At 41.0% G+C, this 14,690-nt stretch overlaps 1 non-coding gene across 1 annotated transcript; it reads left to right on the top strand.

Moving 5' to 3' along the window:
• Nucleotides 1-12,437: 12,437 nt before the first annotated feature.
• LOC111818258 lies at nt 12,438-12,544 on the top strand. The gene has a single exon (XR_002822283.1). It is a non-coding gene; the product is annotated as a U6 spliceosomal RNA (small nuclear RNA).
• The last annotated feature ends 2,146 nt before the right edge of the window (nt 12,545-14,690 follow it).

The raw sequence follows: 14,690 nt of genomic DNA, 5'->3' as shown, positions 1-14,690 counted from the left end.
GGGTGATGTAAGCTTGCCCTGGGGCATCAGCATCATAGGACCACTGAGGCCTCCCCTGCAACTGGAGGCAGAGGCGTTACATTTCCATTCACCATAGCCTCAGATAAGCCCTAATCACAACTGTCTCAGTTACTTTTCTCATGTTGCTGGGATAACATACCCAAGTGAAGGAAGGAAAGGTTTGTTCAGCTCACAGTCAGTGGAGGTTTCAGGCCATACTCAGCTGGCTCCAAGGCAGAGTGGCACATGGCAGAGGACAGCAGTTCATGGCAGCAGAAAACAGCAGGACAGCAAGAGCAAATGGGAAGAGTAGGGGCAACAGTGGCAACAGAGGGCACGTCTGTCTCCCTTATGCCACATTCAGGCTGTCTGCCCCAGGCCAGGCATAGTGCTCACTCACTCACACCCATCATCCCAGCAACTTTTACACCCATAATCGCAGCACTGAATCATGAATTAATCACAAACCCTAGAAGTCCCCCCATAGCTGCATGAGGCTTTTGGGGGACAACTAGGCAGAAACTATAACAACAACTTCATTATGAAATGAATTTTTCAAATGAAAATTATGCACATGGGCCTTCCTGTGCCACTCACTCTTGCCTTTCACTGCAGGTATGGCTAGCAGCTGCCGCTGATACGGCACTACCCCAGTTCATGAGCTCCGTTCTCTCTAGGATTCTGTCTCCAAACTGGAATGCATGCGAACGGCATCAAATTTTCCCACAAGCTCAACACTGGACCTAACCACTGGAGTAGATTCAGTTTTTGTCTAACTCAGTTTATGGCTCAAATCGTGGAAAGAATCTAGTTCATGAACCATGTTCTCATTGCCTTCATACCACAGCCACAGCACTGAGCTGCGTTCAAATTTTCTCTACCAGACTAACCTGATTTTCTACCAGACTAACCTAATTAGCCATGACCCTTAACCTCAATAGTCTCTGAAGTCTCAGGACATGAGCAAAATATACACTTAAAAAAATAATAATAATAATTGCTTCCCTGGCAAGTGCAAGGGCCTGAGTTCAATCCCTGGTTCCACAAAAATAATAATAATAATAATAATAATAATAATAATAATAATAATGCATTTGGCCTGGAGTCCCGGTGCCAGTGGAGCCCCCCTAAGCTTGGTCTTTGCCATTTGCATTTATAGCTGCATTCTGATTCTGAGCTCCAGCCAGAAACTCATCAAGCTCATCTTACAGCATTCTAGGGCTGCTGCTCCAGCCAGCATCTCCAAAACGCTGTCAGCACCTCCCGTCAGCTGGTTCCAACAGCTTCTGGACCATAGGTGGCATCGCTGCAAAGATCCCACTTGGCTGGGCCCAAAATTCATCGCAGTTGTTCACATTCCTCACTGCTGTGACTCAGTACCCAACACACACAAATTCAAAGACAGATTTTTTTTCCTCACATATTCAGCCCACAGCTGACCAAGGCGGGAAGGCGTGGTAGAAAAACCTGGGAGGGGAAGGCCGCTCTGAACCAAGATTTCTGATATCCATTGCAAGGAGTCAGAGCCCATAAACAAAATCTAAGCAAAAACCACCTTCACTTCCAGCACAAACTGCAAGTCCATAGAGTTTCTAAAACCACCCTGCATTTCTCCGAGCCTCCAGGGGGATCACAAGGAGCACAGTTCTGCTCAGGGTTATGTGTTATCTATGGAAACAGGTACACATTGCAGTCAGCCTAGGAAAGAGGCCCATGGGGCAGTTTGGAAGGCTCCCACGTGAATCTGCCCTTGTCCTCAACACATTGTCACCCTTGCACCACTGTGTAACAACACATAGCACAGCCAGCTAGGGGAGGTCATTTAAATGCCACTGTCCAGGGTGCTTATTGAAACTTCACTGCTTGGGCGTGGGGGACTGCCTGAAGGCTCCCAAGGTCATACTCTACCTCTAGGTTGACTGATAATTTTATGACCCAACGCCTTCCTCCTAAGTCCCACAGCTGGTCTTTCTGGCCCAGTCACCTGTACTTCAGTGAATGGGCCCTCTCTCAGATCTGTTGTGACATTTTCCTACCTAATAAAGATGCCCTTAAGGCATCTTTACCTAAAGGCAGGTATGAGGTAGGTCACTCCTTGCAGATAAAGACAAAAAATCTAAACCTCTCTTTTGGCAAAGCCAAATTCTTTGCTGTACAAAGTAGCCACTAGAAAATATTTAATGACATATGAGGCTCATATTCTAAGACTATTGGTACTTTGCTTTTCCCTAGACAAGATTCTTATAGTTGATACTATCATATTATATCTAAGTGATATCCTTAAATACATATAACCAAATTGTACCTTCTCCCATCATTTAAAAATTTACAGAATCTATTTCCCCTTGTCTCATGTGACTTACTGGGGACTTTCTCCACTACTATACCTGTTTCTAGGTCAGTTTATGATAATTAAATATATGTAAATATGTAAATGTAACCTGGCAAGCACAGAGTCCTGAGTTCAATCCTCGGTACAAAAAAAAAAAAAAAAAAAAAAAAAAAAAAAAATTTAGAATCTGTGATCTATTTGTAGCTGGTCAGTCAGAAAGATTATCAGGAAATTAATTCTCTTTCTCTCTCTCTCTCTCTCTCTCTCTCTCTCTCTCTCTCTCTCTCTCTCTTTCCTATTTAGGACAGGGTCTACAGGGTGTATGGGGTGTACAGGGTCTCACTATGTAGATCAGATTCATAGTGATTCTCTTCTTATCAGGCTCCTAAGAGCTGGGATTACAGGTGCCTGACACCACGCCCAGACTCAATCACTGTCTCAATGCACCCCGGGGTGGGACCAGCACAGCATGCCAGGGGTCCAACCCCGGCCGCTGAGTTCTGCTTAAGCAGGTGCTTTAGCCCTCTGAGGTATCTGGCTGGCCCTATTTTCTCTGTCTTGAAGCTCTGTCATTTCCATGATTTGAGTAATCTGAAACCAACATCTAACAAGCAAGCTTAATGTTTTCCTAGTTTGGAGAAATAAAGGTGAGACCTTTGTGATGAGCTACAGACCTTTCCTTTCAAGACAGTCTTGTTACATTGCCAAATTGTCCAGGCTGGGCTTGAATTTGTAATCCCCCTAACTCAGCACCACCCCCTGCCCCTGTACTAGGATTATAGGCACTGCCTATATGCCTACCTTTCTAACCAAGATTTATTTCTATTTTTGTTTATTGGTCTTTGGGTTTTTTTAATGTATTTGGTACAGAGTCTCACTACGCAGTTTGGACTTGTAGTAAACCTCCTGTTTTCAGTCTCCCAGCACTGGGATTACAGGCGTGTGCTACCATGCCAGGTCTTGGTCAGTGAATGGCTCAGTGTGCCCAGGGGCTGGGGCTGGCACAGCATGCGGTGCCAGGACTGAATCCCCGCGTTTGCCTAAGCAGGTGCTCAGCCCTCTGAGCTATCTCACAGGCCCTCCAACCAAGTTTTTGATTGAACATATTATCCTTTCTGTTCCATAGCAGAGAAAGAAGACCTCAAGGCTTCATTGTTCTGTAGGTTTTCTCAGGAGTTTGACTCATTTTCTAACAGTGAAATTCAAACCATGTACAGTAACTTCTGCCATTTTCCTTGGATGAGTAGTACTTCTAGTCAGTTCCCTGCAAATTAATATTTAACTATTGATCATATAGAAGTATTGATTCACACACCTTTACTCAAGTTAAATCTGTGATGCTAAGCATGATCAATAAAAGAGTTGAAAAGAAATTTGCTTCTCTCAAGATCTCACAGCCTGGAACAGAAATTCAAAATTGACATTCAAAACGTTTTAAATTTTTGAACTCCACGGGATGGGTAATCCAAAGGCAGAACAAAAACTGAACCTTTCAGTCCCCGGACTATGGAATTCCTGACAGATTAATTCTGTGCTAGTATTAATCTATACATTGTCAGAAGAAAAAGTTGTTAGTTTCATTAAGTCCTTAACTAAGAAATATTCTTAAGGAATGTATATTGTACCAAATGAGTAAAAATAACTTAATTAGTTAGACGTTTTCCAAGTGAGATTCCTAAATCCTAGATCTTGTGAGTTTAAATCAGGCCATTAATGATGTTGAGACTTGGCTCGTCTTCCTGCGCTTCTTCTTTCTGTCATGGGACATATGCCTGTTAAAGTGCATACACTTTGTTTTCAGGAGCACATTAATTGGGGGGACAAGCACTACTCCAACACCAAAACATCTAAATCATTCTGCTGCGGTAGCGCACGGTGAGATTCCGAGCTCTCAAGCCCTTCTGTCGCCGGCCTCTATTTCCCGGCCAGACCGCTGAGGATGACGTAATAGACGTTGCACTGCGCGTGCCTGCTGTTTGCCCTTTCTTCACACTCTGCGCTGGCTGACTGCACATTTGACACCCATTTGCTGGACAATAATCATTATGCTTTTTCAATGTGCAATGCTGCGAAGCACAAATAACCAAAAAACTCAATACACAACTAAGACTGAGGAAGTAATCTCGTTGTGTCATGGCTACCTGCTGGAGCCACCTGGCGTCAGACAAGGACTTTGGAAATTTGAGCCTGGACCTGATACTTGTATTCTCACTTTTTTAAGAAGTCTTGAGCCAGAGAGACAGCTCAGCCAACTAAATCGCCTGCTTAGGCAAGCTTAGGCAAGCACAGAGACAGTGGTTCAGTCCCTGGCTCCACATGCCAGGCTGGCGCCCTCCCAAGGGTGTGCTGAGCCTGCCAGAGTCCGGGCGTGGTGGTGCATGCCTGTAATCCCAGCGCTGGGTCAGCTGAAAACAGGAGGATCACTACAAGTCTGAGCTGCATAGTGAGACCCTGTAACAAATGTGTGTGTGTGTGTGTGTGTGTGTGTGTGTGTGTGTGTGTGTGTGCAGTCTTGGGAAATTTAATTTTTCTGCCTCAGCCATTCATCTGAAGAGTAAGGATGGGTGTTTATGCTGCACAATGTTGCAGAATTATTATAAACTGTAACTCCGGGATTTTTAAGCATAAAAATATGTGTCTCACAAATTCATATGTACATAATGTCTTACCAATGCAACATGGTTTTCTTTTTGTTTGCTTAATTTGGGGGAGACACCAGGGATGAAATCCAGGACCTTGTGCTTGCCAGGCACACACTTATCCCACTGAACTATCTCCCAGTGCAACATGGTTTTCATACTTCTTAAATGAGGTGGTTTTTGATCTCACTACATCCTAATCAGTGCCCCTAACAGAATAGGTTTGAAATTCCTATTGCTAGTTCATAAGGCTAAAGTTGTCTTGGGGAAAAACAATCATAACGTCTTGATCACCTATCAAAACATAAGCGATCTTTGAAGAATATTCTCAGCAGGATGTGATGGTGCACTCCTGGGAGGCTGAGACTGGAGCATCACCAGGATTTTGAGGCCAGCCTGGGTTGCATAGTGAGACCTTGTCTCAAAACAAACAAAGGGCTGGTGGTACAGCTCAGAGGACTAAGCACTTGCTTAGGTAAGCTCAGGGGCCAGGGCGCACTGAGCCGGCGATGGAGTCCAGGTGTGGTGGTGCACGCCTGTAATCGCAGCACTAGAGAGGCAGAAGTCAGGAGGATCACTACGAGTCTGAGCTGCGTAGTGAGACCCTGCACAAAAAGGTAACAAAGAACAAACAGAGAATACTCTCCATTTTGGAGACGGTAAGGGAAACCTCAGAGTTGCGTACCACTGGGGACCACAAACTGTTTCACAAAACTTTGTATTGCCACTTTTATTGCCAACAGGTGGCTGAAGTTTTTCTCTTGGTTATTAAAGCATTCTCTTCCAAATAGCTGTATTACCACAGAGTAATAAAACAACCCTCTTCCCCCATAATTGCATGCCCACGGAAATGTTTTCTGCTGTTAACTCATTACAAATTAACTCGATGGTGCTGAAATTAATCACCCATACTCTTTATCTCTATTTAGAAAAATGGGAACTGTTGGCTTTTTGTCATTGGTACCATGAGGAGCCCCACATAACTTTTGCATCATTTATACTTCTCTGTAATTGCCTTAATAGGTTTAATTAGTTTGCTAGATTTTGTTTTCCACGAGCTTGCATATTTTTAATGGGTTTGCTCTCTTGTTAAATGGCCTAAATGACTTTGCATGAAGACCACATCCCAATAGAGGCAGACCGTATATCAGCAAAAGGACTGCACTAATCTCAGTGATTTTCCCCGTGATTTTAAGTTTAAATATTTTGTGATGAGCTTTCACCAACTGCAAGCAAATAAGATACATTAAGAGAAAATGTTCAAGTGTCTGGAGAATGCATGCTTTCATGCTTTTAAGTTTTAATATTTATGAACCAATTTTCAACAATCTTACTAAATATGTTCAGTTTAAAAAGATAAAATGTCTACTCCTGGGTTAAAACTATTTTCTGAATAACTATATTAAAACATGAAATAGTAACGATATCGTATACCTGTAAAGTAATTAAAAGGGCTTTGTTGACCGGGCATGGTGGCACATGCCTGTAGTCCCCACACTCAGGAGGCTGACGCAGAAGGATCGTTGCAAGATCAAGACCAGCTTGGGCTACAAAGTGAGTTCAAGGCCACCCTGAGCTACATAGCATGACCCTGTCTCAAAAAGACAGAAAAAAAAAAAAAAAAGGTTTTGTTTAACACTGTTTGTACAACTGCATCTTAAGTGGTTCAATTAAGGATGGGCTATAGAATAAGGATAAATATTCTCTTTTTTATTAGTACATGTTTACATTCGTGTGTGGAGATTGTGCTCATAACACCCGCAAATTTCTTTTTCTTCCCTTCCCACCCTCCATGGCCTGATCCCCTTGCCTTCAAGAAAGATCTAGCTCCTTCCTTCCAAAGGTATTACTATCTCTTTATTTATACCGGGTTTTTTTTTTTTTTTTGTGTGTGTGTGTGTGTGTGTGTGTGTGTGTAAGGGGACACCATGAGATATTAAGCTTGTATGTCTAAGTTATAGTCTCCAGGTGCATCCGTTCTCAAATCTGTCTTTTTAACAGGAGGGTAGTACTCTGTCATGTGTAAGTACCACATTTTCTGTCCCCATACATCTCTTGATAAAAATATGCTTTTTCAAATCAGGTCGATCATAAAGTTGTTGAACATTCTGACAATTTACTTAAAAGTTTCATTTCACAAATTGTTACAGAAGAATAATTAAAAAATCAGGGATGTCACCACGGAGGTAGGAATCACATCGCTCAACAAAGATACAGCGTACGATCACATTGCTTAGCGAGGGAGAGCCACTGTGACCCAGGAACACAGCGGCCTCCTCCAGCTGCCCAGCAAGCTGAAAAGTGAGATAATCCCAGGGGCGCGACGGAAGCAGGACGAAGAAAACTGAAGGCGTGTCAGCTTTCAACCCGGCCCGACCCACCAAGAACAAGCTGCAGCTGCGCACCCACCGCCACAGCAGCACGCTCCGGGGCTGGGCGCAGGCTCTTCCCAGATACTGCGGGCGGTGCTTAGCCCTGTGAAGGCGCAGGCTGGGTTCCGCAGGGTGGCAGGGATAAGATGGTGTCTTGGTTACTTCTCCCTGATCGCTGAGATAAAACATCTGACACCCAATATTAAGGAGGGAAGGGTTTATCTAACTCACAGTTGGTGGGGGTCTCAGTGTGTGATCAGCGGGCTCCAAGGCAGGGTGGCATGGCACAGGGGCAACCGATTAAGGGAGCAGAAGACTGCAAAGGCAACAAGAGTGAAGGGGAGGGGGCAAGCAAGCCTCTTCTCCTCCCTTACACTGTGTGCAGGCTTCCACCCCACACCATCTAGGCACCTTCCACTTGCACAAACTGAGGATGTTTACAGGGTAAGGACGCTGGTCCCTGCTGAGTCACTAGGTTAAAATTCTAAAGTTCACAAGTTGACACAATGAATAACATGTCCTTCGCACCCCAGGATCTATTTATTTTTTTCCATAATTTTATTGCTAAACAAATAGCAATGAAACAGTTTCAAATCAAATTGGTAGGACAGTTTCAATAATTCACACATTGCATACATTCTTCCCAGTGGTTAATTGCTGTACAAGATGCAGACATGATATCCTATTTACAAACACCATTAGAACAAATCACTCTATTCATTAAGAGAATGTAACTATATATCTATCCCAACCACCTTGAATACACAGATACAAAATGGACATTCATCTGTATACCCTTTTTTAAGTTCCGTTATTTGAATATTATAGGTGTGTAAACTCAGCAAAATATTCTAAAAGAGTTCAGTAGTCCATAATAGTATTGGGTCTTCTGCTTGACTGGCAATGTCAGAAATTGTTGACCTGAGTCCCCTATAGCTCAACATAACAGCATGGCTTTACTTCTTATATTTTGTTTTTATACTTTTCTGCTGGGTGGTTAAGACCAAGGCAAAGCAGGACCTATGCAACAAGAGTTGTAGCTTTTGGGTCTGATAAGGTCAGTGAAATCCCTTCAGGATTTATCCTGAGATCCTGTACCTCAGATTGTAGAACCTTTGTCAGTGTCAGTCATGTGGATGAGTCATGGCCATTGCTTGACCAATGTGCTCTTTGTGAAAACCTGACAGAATGTTTTCTCTCCATGTGACTCTCCTTAGGCACACTCTACATCATTGATCACTTTCCTCTTTGGTCCCATAATTTCCTTGATCAGAAACTTTGGGACACTACTGAGGTACATGACGTTACAGTACAAGTTCTCATATGTCCTGAGTCTTAATTGACCTTGGAAGGCTAGGGCCAAAATGTTGGCTTCCTTGCAGCCCTCCTTTTCATCTAATTTTGGTCTGCAAACTGAGGTTGTTAACCATCCAGAAGACAAGCTTATTGTTATTACCACAACTTAGGCTGTTAAGCTTAACCTCACTATCTGTCTGCATATCAAACATCTTAGGCATAATATGGAACAGGTATTTTTCATCACCCCAGGATTTAGAACAGCTGAGTTACTTAGGTAATATTCTAGACTTCAGATTGGTGCAATGCATCAACCATATCAGAAGTCCAAGCTAACCAACGAGGACCAATCCATCTAGAAAACGTCCCTGCTGGGAGCTTCCAGATCCATTCACCGAGAGCTGGTAGGAGCCTCATCTCTGTTGTCACAGCCTGCTCCTATCCCTGGGAAAATAGAGCTTTTGTGACAATGTTGTAGGCAACTGAGTAAGAGAGAACTATTATAGGGCAGTCAGACAAGGCTGGGGCCTCAAAGAAGCCAGTATGAAAGACAGGATACCTTGCAACTGTGGGAAAGCCAGGCACCTCCACTGTGGGCCAGACCTCAAGATAAAAGATTAAACAAAAGTAGCTTCATACCGCCCCAGGGATGGGCATCATGGATTGATATTCTAAACAAGTCTCTATCACCTTAAAAAAGCCAGAGAGCCTCTAGCCCAACCCCCTACAGGAAAAGCCCTGTTGTGTATTTAGGCCCGCTTGCTACATAATCAGCTTCCCGATTTGATCCTAATTTAATCAGTTCTACCTGAATAATTATACTCTTACTGGTTGACCATAGTTTTGTCCTACTTCATGCACACCTTGCAAGTTCCCATATTTCCTACCTTAGACCCACATCGCCCCATGGATTTGCTCTATAAGAATCCCTAGAAAAAGCAGGGTCCTTGGCAACCCACTCGCATGCTCTTATATCCCTTTTTCATTCAGAAGCCTTCTTTCTGAATAAAGATTTTCTGCTCTTAACCTCCATTGTTCCTAAAATTCATTCTTCAGTTTTAGAGAACATGAACTCGTCCCAGATATCTTTCAGTTTAGGAATTCCTTTCCCTTATATCAATAGTAATAATAAAGTGCTGATTTTTTTAAAAAGAAAAAAAACCACTTTGCTTAAAACAATTTTTTAAAAAACATTATAGATCAACTATATTGGAAATAGAAAACATTAAAGAAGGGAATGTTTCTATAATAAAATCTCAAAACACTAACAGAAGTTTCTGTATTCTCCATTAGATCCCAGACACAATTCTAGGCCATTGAGACACATGAATGAACAAAAAAGTTTGAAAAAATTAATGTGTATTCTGATAATAGATACAGCAATAAGCAAATGAATATAACATAAAATGTGTGGCGTTGTGGCGAGAAGCAGGGTGCTACGGTTGGCATCTAGATGTCCCTAGAAAGCCTCATGCTCCCACAAGAGGGCTTCTTGAGTGGTTGGGTCGTGGGTGTGTGATACTGGGCCGCAGGCTGCATAGGTCTTGATTATACCACTGATGGGTTAACATGGGTGCTAAGTGTGTCTGAATGGATTTACTGAAAACAGGCACCCCACCCTCTGTGGGAGGCACCAATGAGCAGGCCTGGAGCCTGAGCGGAGGGAGATAAGGGACAGAGAGGCTCAGTGCTTCACTGCTTCCTGCCTCCCCTGCTAAGGACTGTTTCTCTTCTGCCATGCCACTCTGCCATGTCATCCTGCCTTGGAACGAGCGAAATATGGACTGGAACCTCCGTAGGCTGAGCTACAATAAGTCCTTCCTCCTTTAGCTTGGGGTGTCAGGTATTCTGTCTCAGCTACAAGAAAAATAATTAAGACACACAGGTTGCAGAGTGAAGGGAGGACACCTTCAGAGAGACGAGTAAGGAAACAGCAGTGGAAATAAGACCTGACAAATAAGAGAAGACGTGTGAGCATCACGTGCAGGTACATCTATTTCAGGGAAACTTTTGCAAAAGCCCTCAGGCAGCAGCAGTGCTCAACATAGGCGAGGAACAGAACTGAGCTGAAATACAATAGAAAAGCCATGTTTCATGGGACTTTTTGTGAAAGTGGCTGTTCGTCTTCCACACACTGGTTTAAAATACCGATTATACAGCATGATATTAAAATATCAATTATACAAAAAGATTTTTTTTAAATACTTTTGAATAAAATACATGTTCTGAATAAAAAATAATAATGTGATCAATATGTGGGCCATGCTTGTGTCAAGGCAATAAAAAAGCAAAAACAATACTGATTTTGAAAAAAAAAAAACTAGGATGGAGTGATAGCTCCGCCACCTAAGCTCCTGCCTGGCAAGCTCAGGATCCTGAGCTGGACCCCTGGTACAGCAATAAAATAAAATAAAAAATAAAAAACAGACTAACCAAAAAGGAGCCCTTTTCCTGATGTGATATGACAAGTATATTTTCTCTCAGATGAAATTTTAAGTTTTCAATTTTTTTTTAATTTGTGTGTGTGTGTGTGTGTGTGTGTGTGTGTGTGTGTGGCCAGCTCAGCCCACCAGGGGGCGGGGCGGGCTGGCATGTGGTGCTGGGGGATTGAACCGCGGTCCCTGTGCTTTGCTAAGCTTGTTCTAAGTAGGTGCTTTAGACCACTGAGCCATCTCACCAGCCCCTTAAGTTTTCAATTTTTAAGTAGAAAAAATTTCAAGAACCACTATTTTTGGAAGATTAGAATAGTGACTTAAAAATCTGATAAAACTGCATTTTAATTTTTGGACTTTGACTTCCACTATATTAACAAATACGCTTTCAAGAGACTTGTGCTCTATATGAATTAAGCAAAAGACACTTAATTGCGTACTTTTGCCACTGAGATTTCCATAATTCTGTAGTATTGCTTTTTCAAACTAGTTTAATTTACAAAAACAAATCTATCTTTATATCTTCAATACAAATTCTTTTCTGGCATTCACTACACATCTTTTTTCTGGCCTACAGGATAGATGCATAGATAAGAGGATGTGTGTACTACCTTCATGAGAACATTAAATGAGAGCAACAGTTATGCAAACCCAATTGCTTTCATGTTATTTGCCCTGTGATATTAGTCCTCCTGGAATTTTTTCTCCACCACAACTAATCAAAACAATATCTTGCAGTAGAGGTGGAAGCAAAAGACAAAAAGCCTACTGCTTCAAATAAAATGTGCTGTATTGAATCCCGGTTCTGCCACTTACTGAGTGATGTGTGTTAGAAGTTGTTCCACTTTGGGGCTGGGGAGATAGCTCAGTGGAATAAGAGATTGCCTGGCAAGTACAAGGTTCTGAGTTTGATCCCTGGTGCTACAAAAAAAAAGAAGAAGAAGAAGAATTTACTCCACCTTCCCACAGCATATGCTTCTATAAACTAAGTCCATCATTTCTTATTCTTTTAAATGGATGCTACCAAGATCCTAGCTATCGGGCTGGTAGGCTACTCAAAGTTGGTATCTGCTTAGTTATTATTTGTAGTAAGCTTTTGGAAACATCGACATTATTATTACAACTACTATCAACTGTAAATCTCAATTTGTGGACAGCAGCCCCGACAGCCTATGCTCAGATGTCTTGTACACCTAAGCCTCCCAAGATGGCCTGGTGACTTTAGAGGACTTGCTCAGGTTTGTGTTACTAAGTTACTTATGGAAGACAGCACTTTTGTGACCCTGAATCTCCGGGGAGTGACACTGTGCCCCTTGCCACCATCCAATGAAGAAAGGCAGGCTGGCACGCAAGAAAATAGTAACCAGTGCCTCACTTTGGCAGCATGTATGCTAAAACTGGAACAATACAGAGAAGATTAACATGGCCCCTGCGCAAGAATGACATGAAATTCATGAAGCATTCCATATTCTTAGGAGTCAATACAAATGATATAAAAAGAATATGGTCATAAGTAGTAATAGAAAACTTATCAAATATGGGGAAACAACCTGACATTCAGGTAACCGAAATACATACAACTCCAAATAACATTAACCCAATTAAAAACACATCCAGACATATAATAATCAATATCCCAGAAACTTAGCATAGGAACAGTATACTAAAAGCCGCTAGAGAAAAGGAATAGATCACATTTAAAAGAAAACCCATCAGAAAAACAGCAGATTTCTCTTCACAAACCATCAAGTCAAGAAGAGGATGGAGCAGAGTACTTCAAGTAATGCAAGAAAACAAACTCCAACCCAGACTGACACACCCTGCAAAACTCTTTCAAGTTTGATGGAGAAGTGAAATACTCCCATGACAAAGAACAACTAAAGAATTTCATGATGACAAAGCCAACTCTACACAAACTACTAAAAGATATTCTAGAGAGGGATCAGAATGACCACAACTCCATGAATGAGAATGGAAAGAACCCACCAAATAGGGCAAACAATTAAACACAGGAGCAAAAGAGGCGTACAACAGCAGTCTTTCAGTTATTCTTTTGTATACAGCAGCCAAATATTTCCATCAGCATACCCTACAAATGGACTTCTCCTGCACCCTAGGGGTCATGATTACGACTGGGTCTACGGGATGGAGATCAAGAAAATAGCAGTGGTTCAGTCCCACAAGTGACACCTGGCCACCAGTTAAGTGTAATGGACACTGTCCATGTTCACCACACATTAGAACTTTGTGCAATATCCTATCCCCAAACTGTTAGAAGTGCTGGTCATAGATTTGCCATTCCAGTATTTTTGTTATGTTTTCTTCTTAGTAATTCTTTACTATCATGAAAGCCTTTTCTTAGTTGATTTTTTGGTATATTAACCTAATCAAATACTGTGTGAGCACTCTGAATTGATCACGGATTCATACATATGATACACTACATTCTGCCCTCTTAGTTGGACTCACAATTTAATTTTAATTTTTGAATATTATTTTGAAATATTTAATTTTTAATTAATTAATTTTAATTAGTTTTATGAATATTGTTTAATTTTAAGTTTTGTTTTATGATTTATATTGTTTCTTTGACTTACAATCTACTTATAAGACATGGTATGATATTTTCTCCTAGTATTACAAACTTTAAAAATTTAGTGTATTTCCATTTTCCATTGACTTTATATTAGTTCTTGTCTTTTACACACACACACACACACACACACACACACACTCACACACACGTGAAAAAATATATATATAACCTGACATAAGATTGGTACTGTTTTGTGGAAATCTTCAATGGCCTTTTAAGTGGGTTCATCTAGTATAATTCTATTACATAGTCCTGCATAACTACCATTTTGAGAGCTCTTTATTCTTTATCCAGGACCATGTAGCTACTTCTCTTGCCTTCTGCATTATGGTCTTTGTTCTTTTCTATATGCTGCATCTGGAGGTATTAGACTATTTTGAGTTTCTATAACTGGAAAATGTTTTACTTTTAGTTTTAAAAGGTATGTTTGCTAAGTATAAAATTCAACGAGGACAGGTTTTTTTCAGTCCTTTGAATAAAAAAGTCTACTTTCTTACGCACTTCCTCTTTTTTTTTCTTTTTTTTTCCCTTTATTTTTTCCTCTTTTTTTTTTCGAATGTGTAATAAGATGCTATTTAATTTTGTACTTCCATAGCTAATTTTTTTTCTTGTGTATGTTTTAATGATTTTTTTCTTTATAATAGTTTTGGACAATTTCATTTCTGTGTATCTTGATATTATTTTATTCATGTTTCTTGTGAAAAAGGTTCATTTTTCTTGGAGATGTGGTGCAATAATTTTAACTAAATTCAGAACTTTTATATCTTTAAATATTTATTGCCTACCCCATCCTACTTTGAGAATTCTAATTATATGAATATAAGTTTCTTAATTTCGGCACAAGATGAATTATTATATGGCTGATCTGTAAACTCTTCTTCATGTTTATTTTAGAGAATTTTGATTGTTATATTCATCTAGGTTTGTAAATTTTTTACAATGTGCAATCTATTGTTAATTTCATGGTATGTATTCATTTCAGAACTATTTCTCAGGGTTGGAGAGATGGCTAGTGGAATAAGT

The sequence above is a fragment of the Octodon degus genome, unplaced genomic scaffold, assembly GCF_000260255.1.
Source record: "Octodon degus isolate 3935 unplaced genomic scaffold, OctDeg1.0 scaffold00084, whole genome shotgun sequence".
NCBI classification, from domain to species: domain Eukaryota; kingdom Metazoa; phylum Chordata; class Mammalia; order Rodentia; family Octodontidae; genus Octodon; species Octodon degus.
This window is presented reverse-complemented; position numbering and strand designations above follow the sequence as displayed.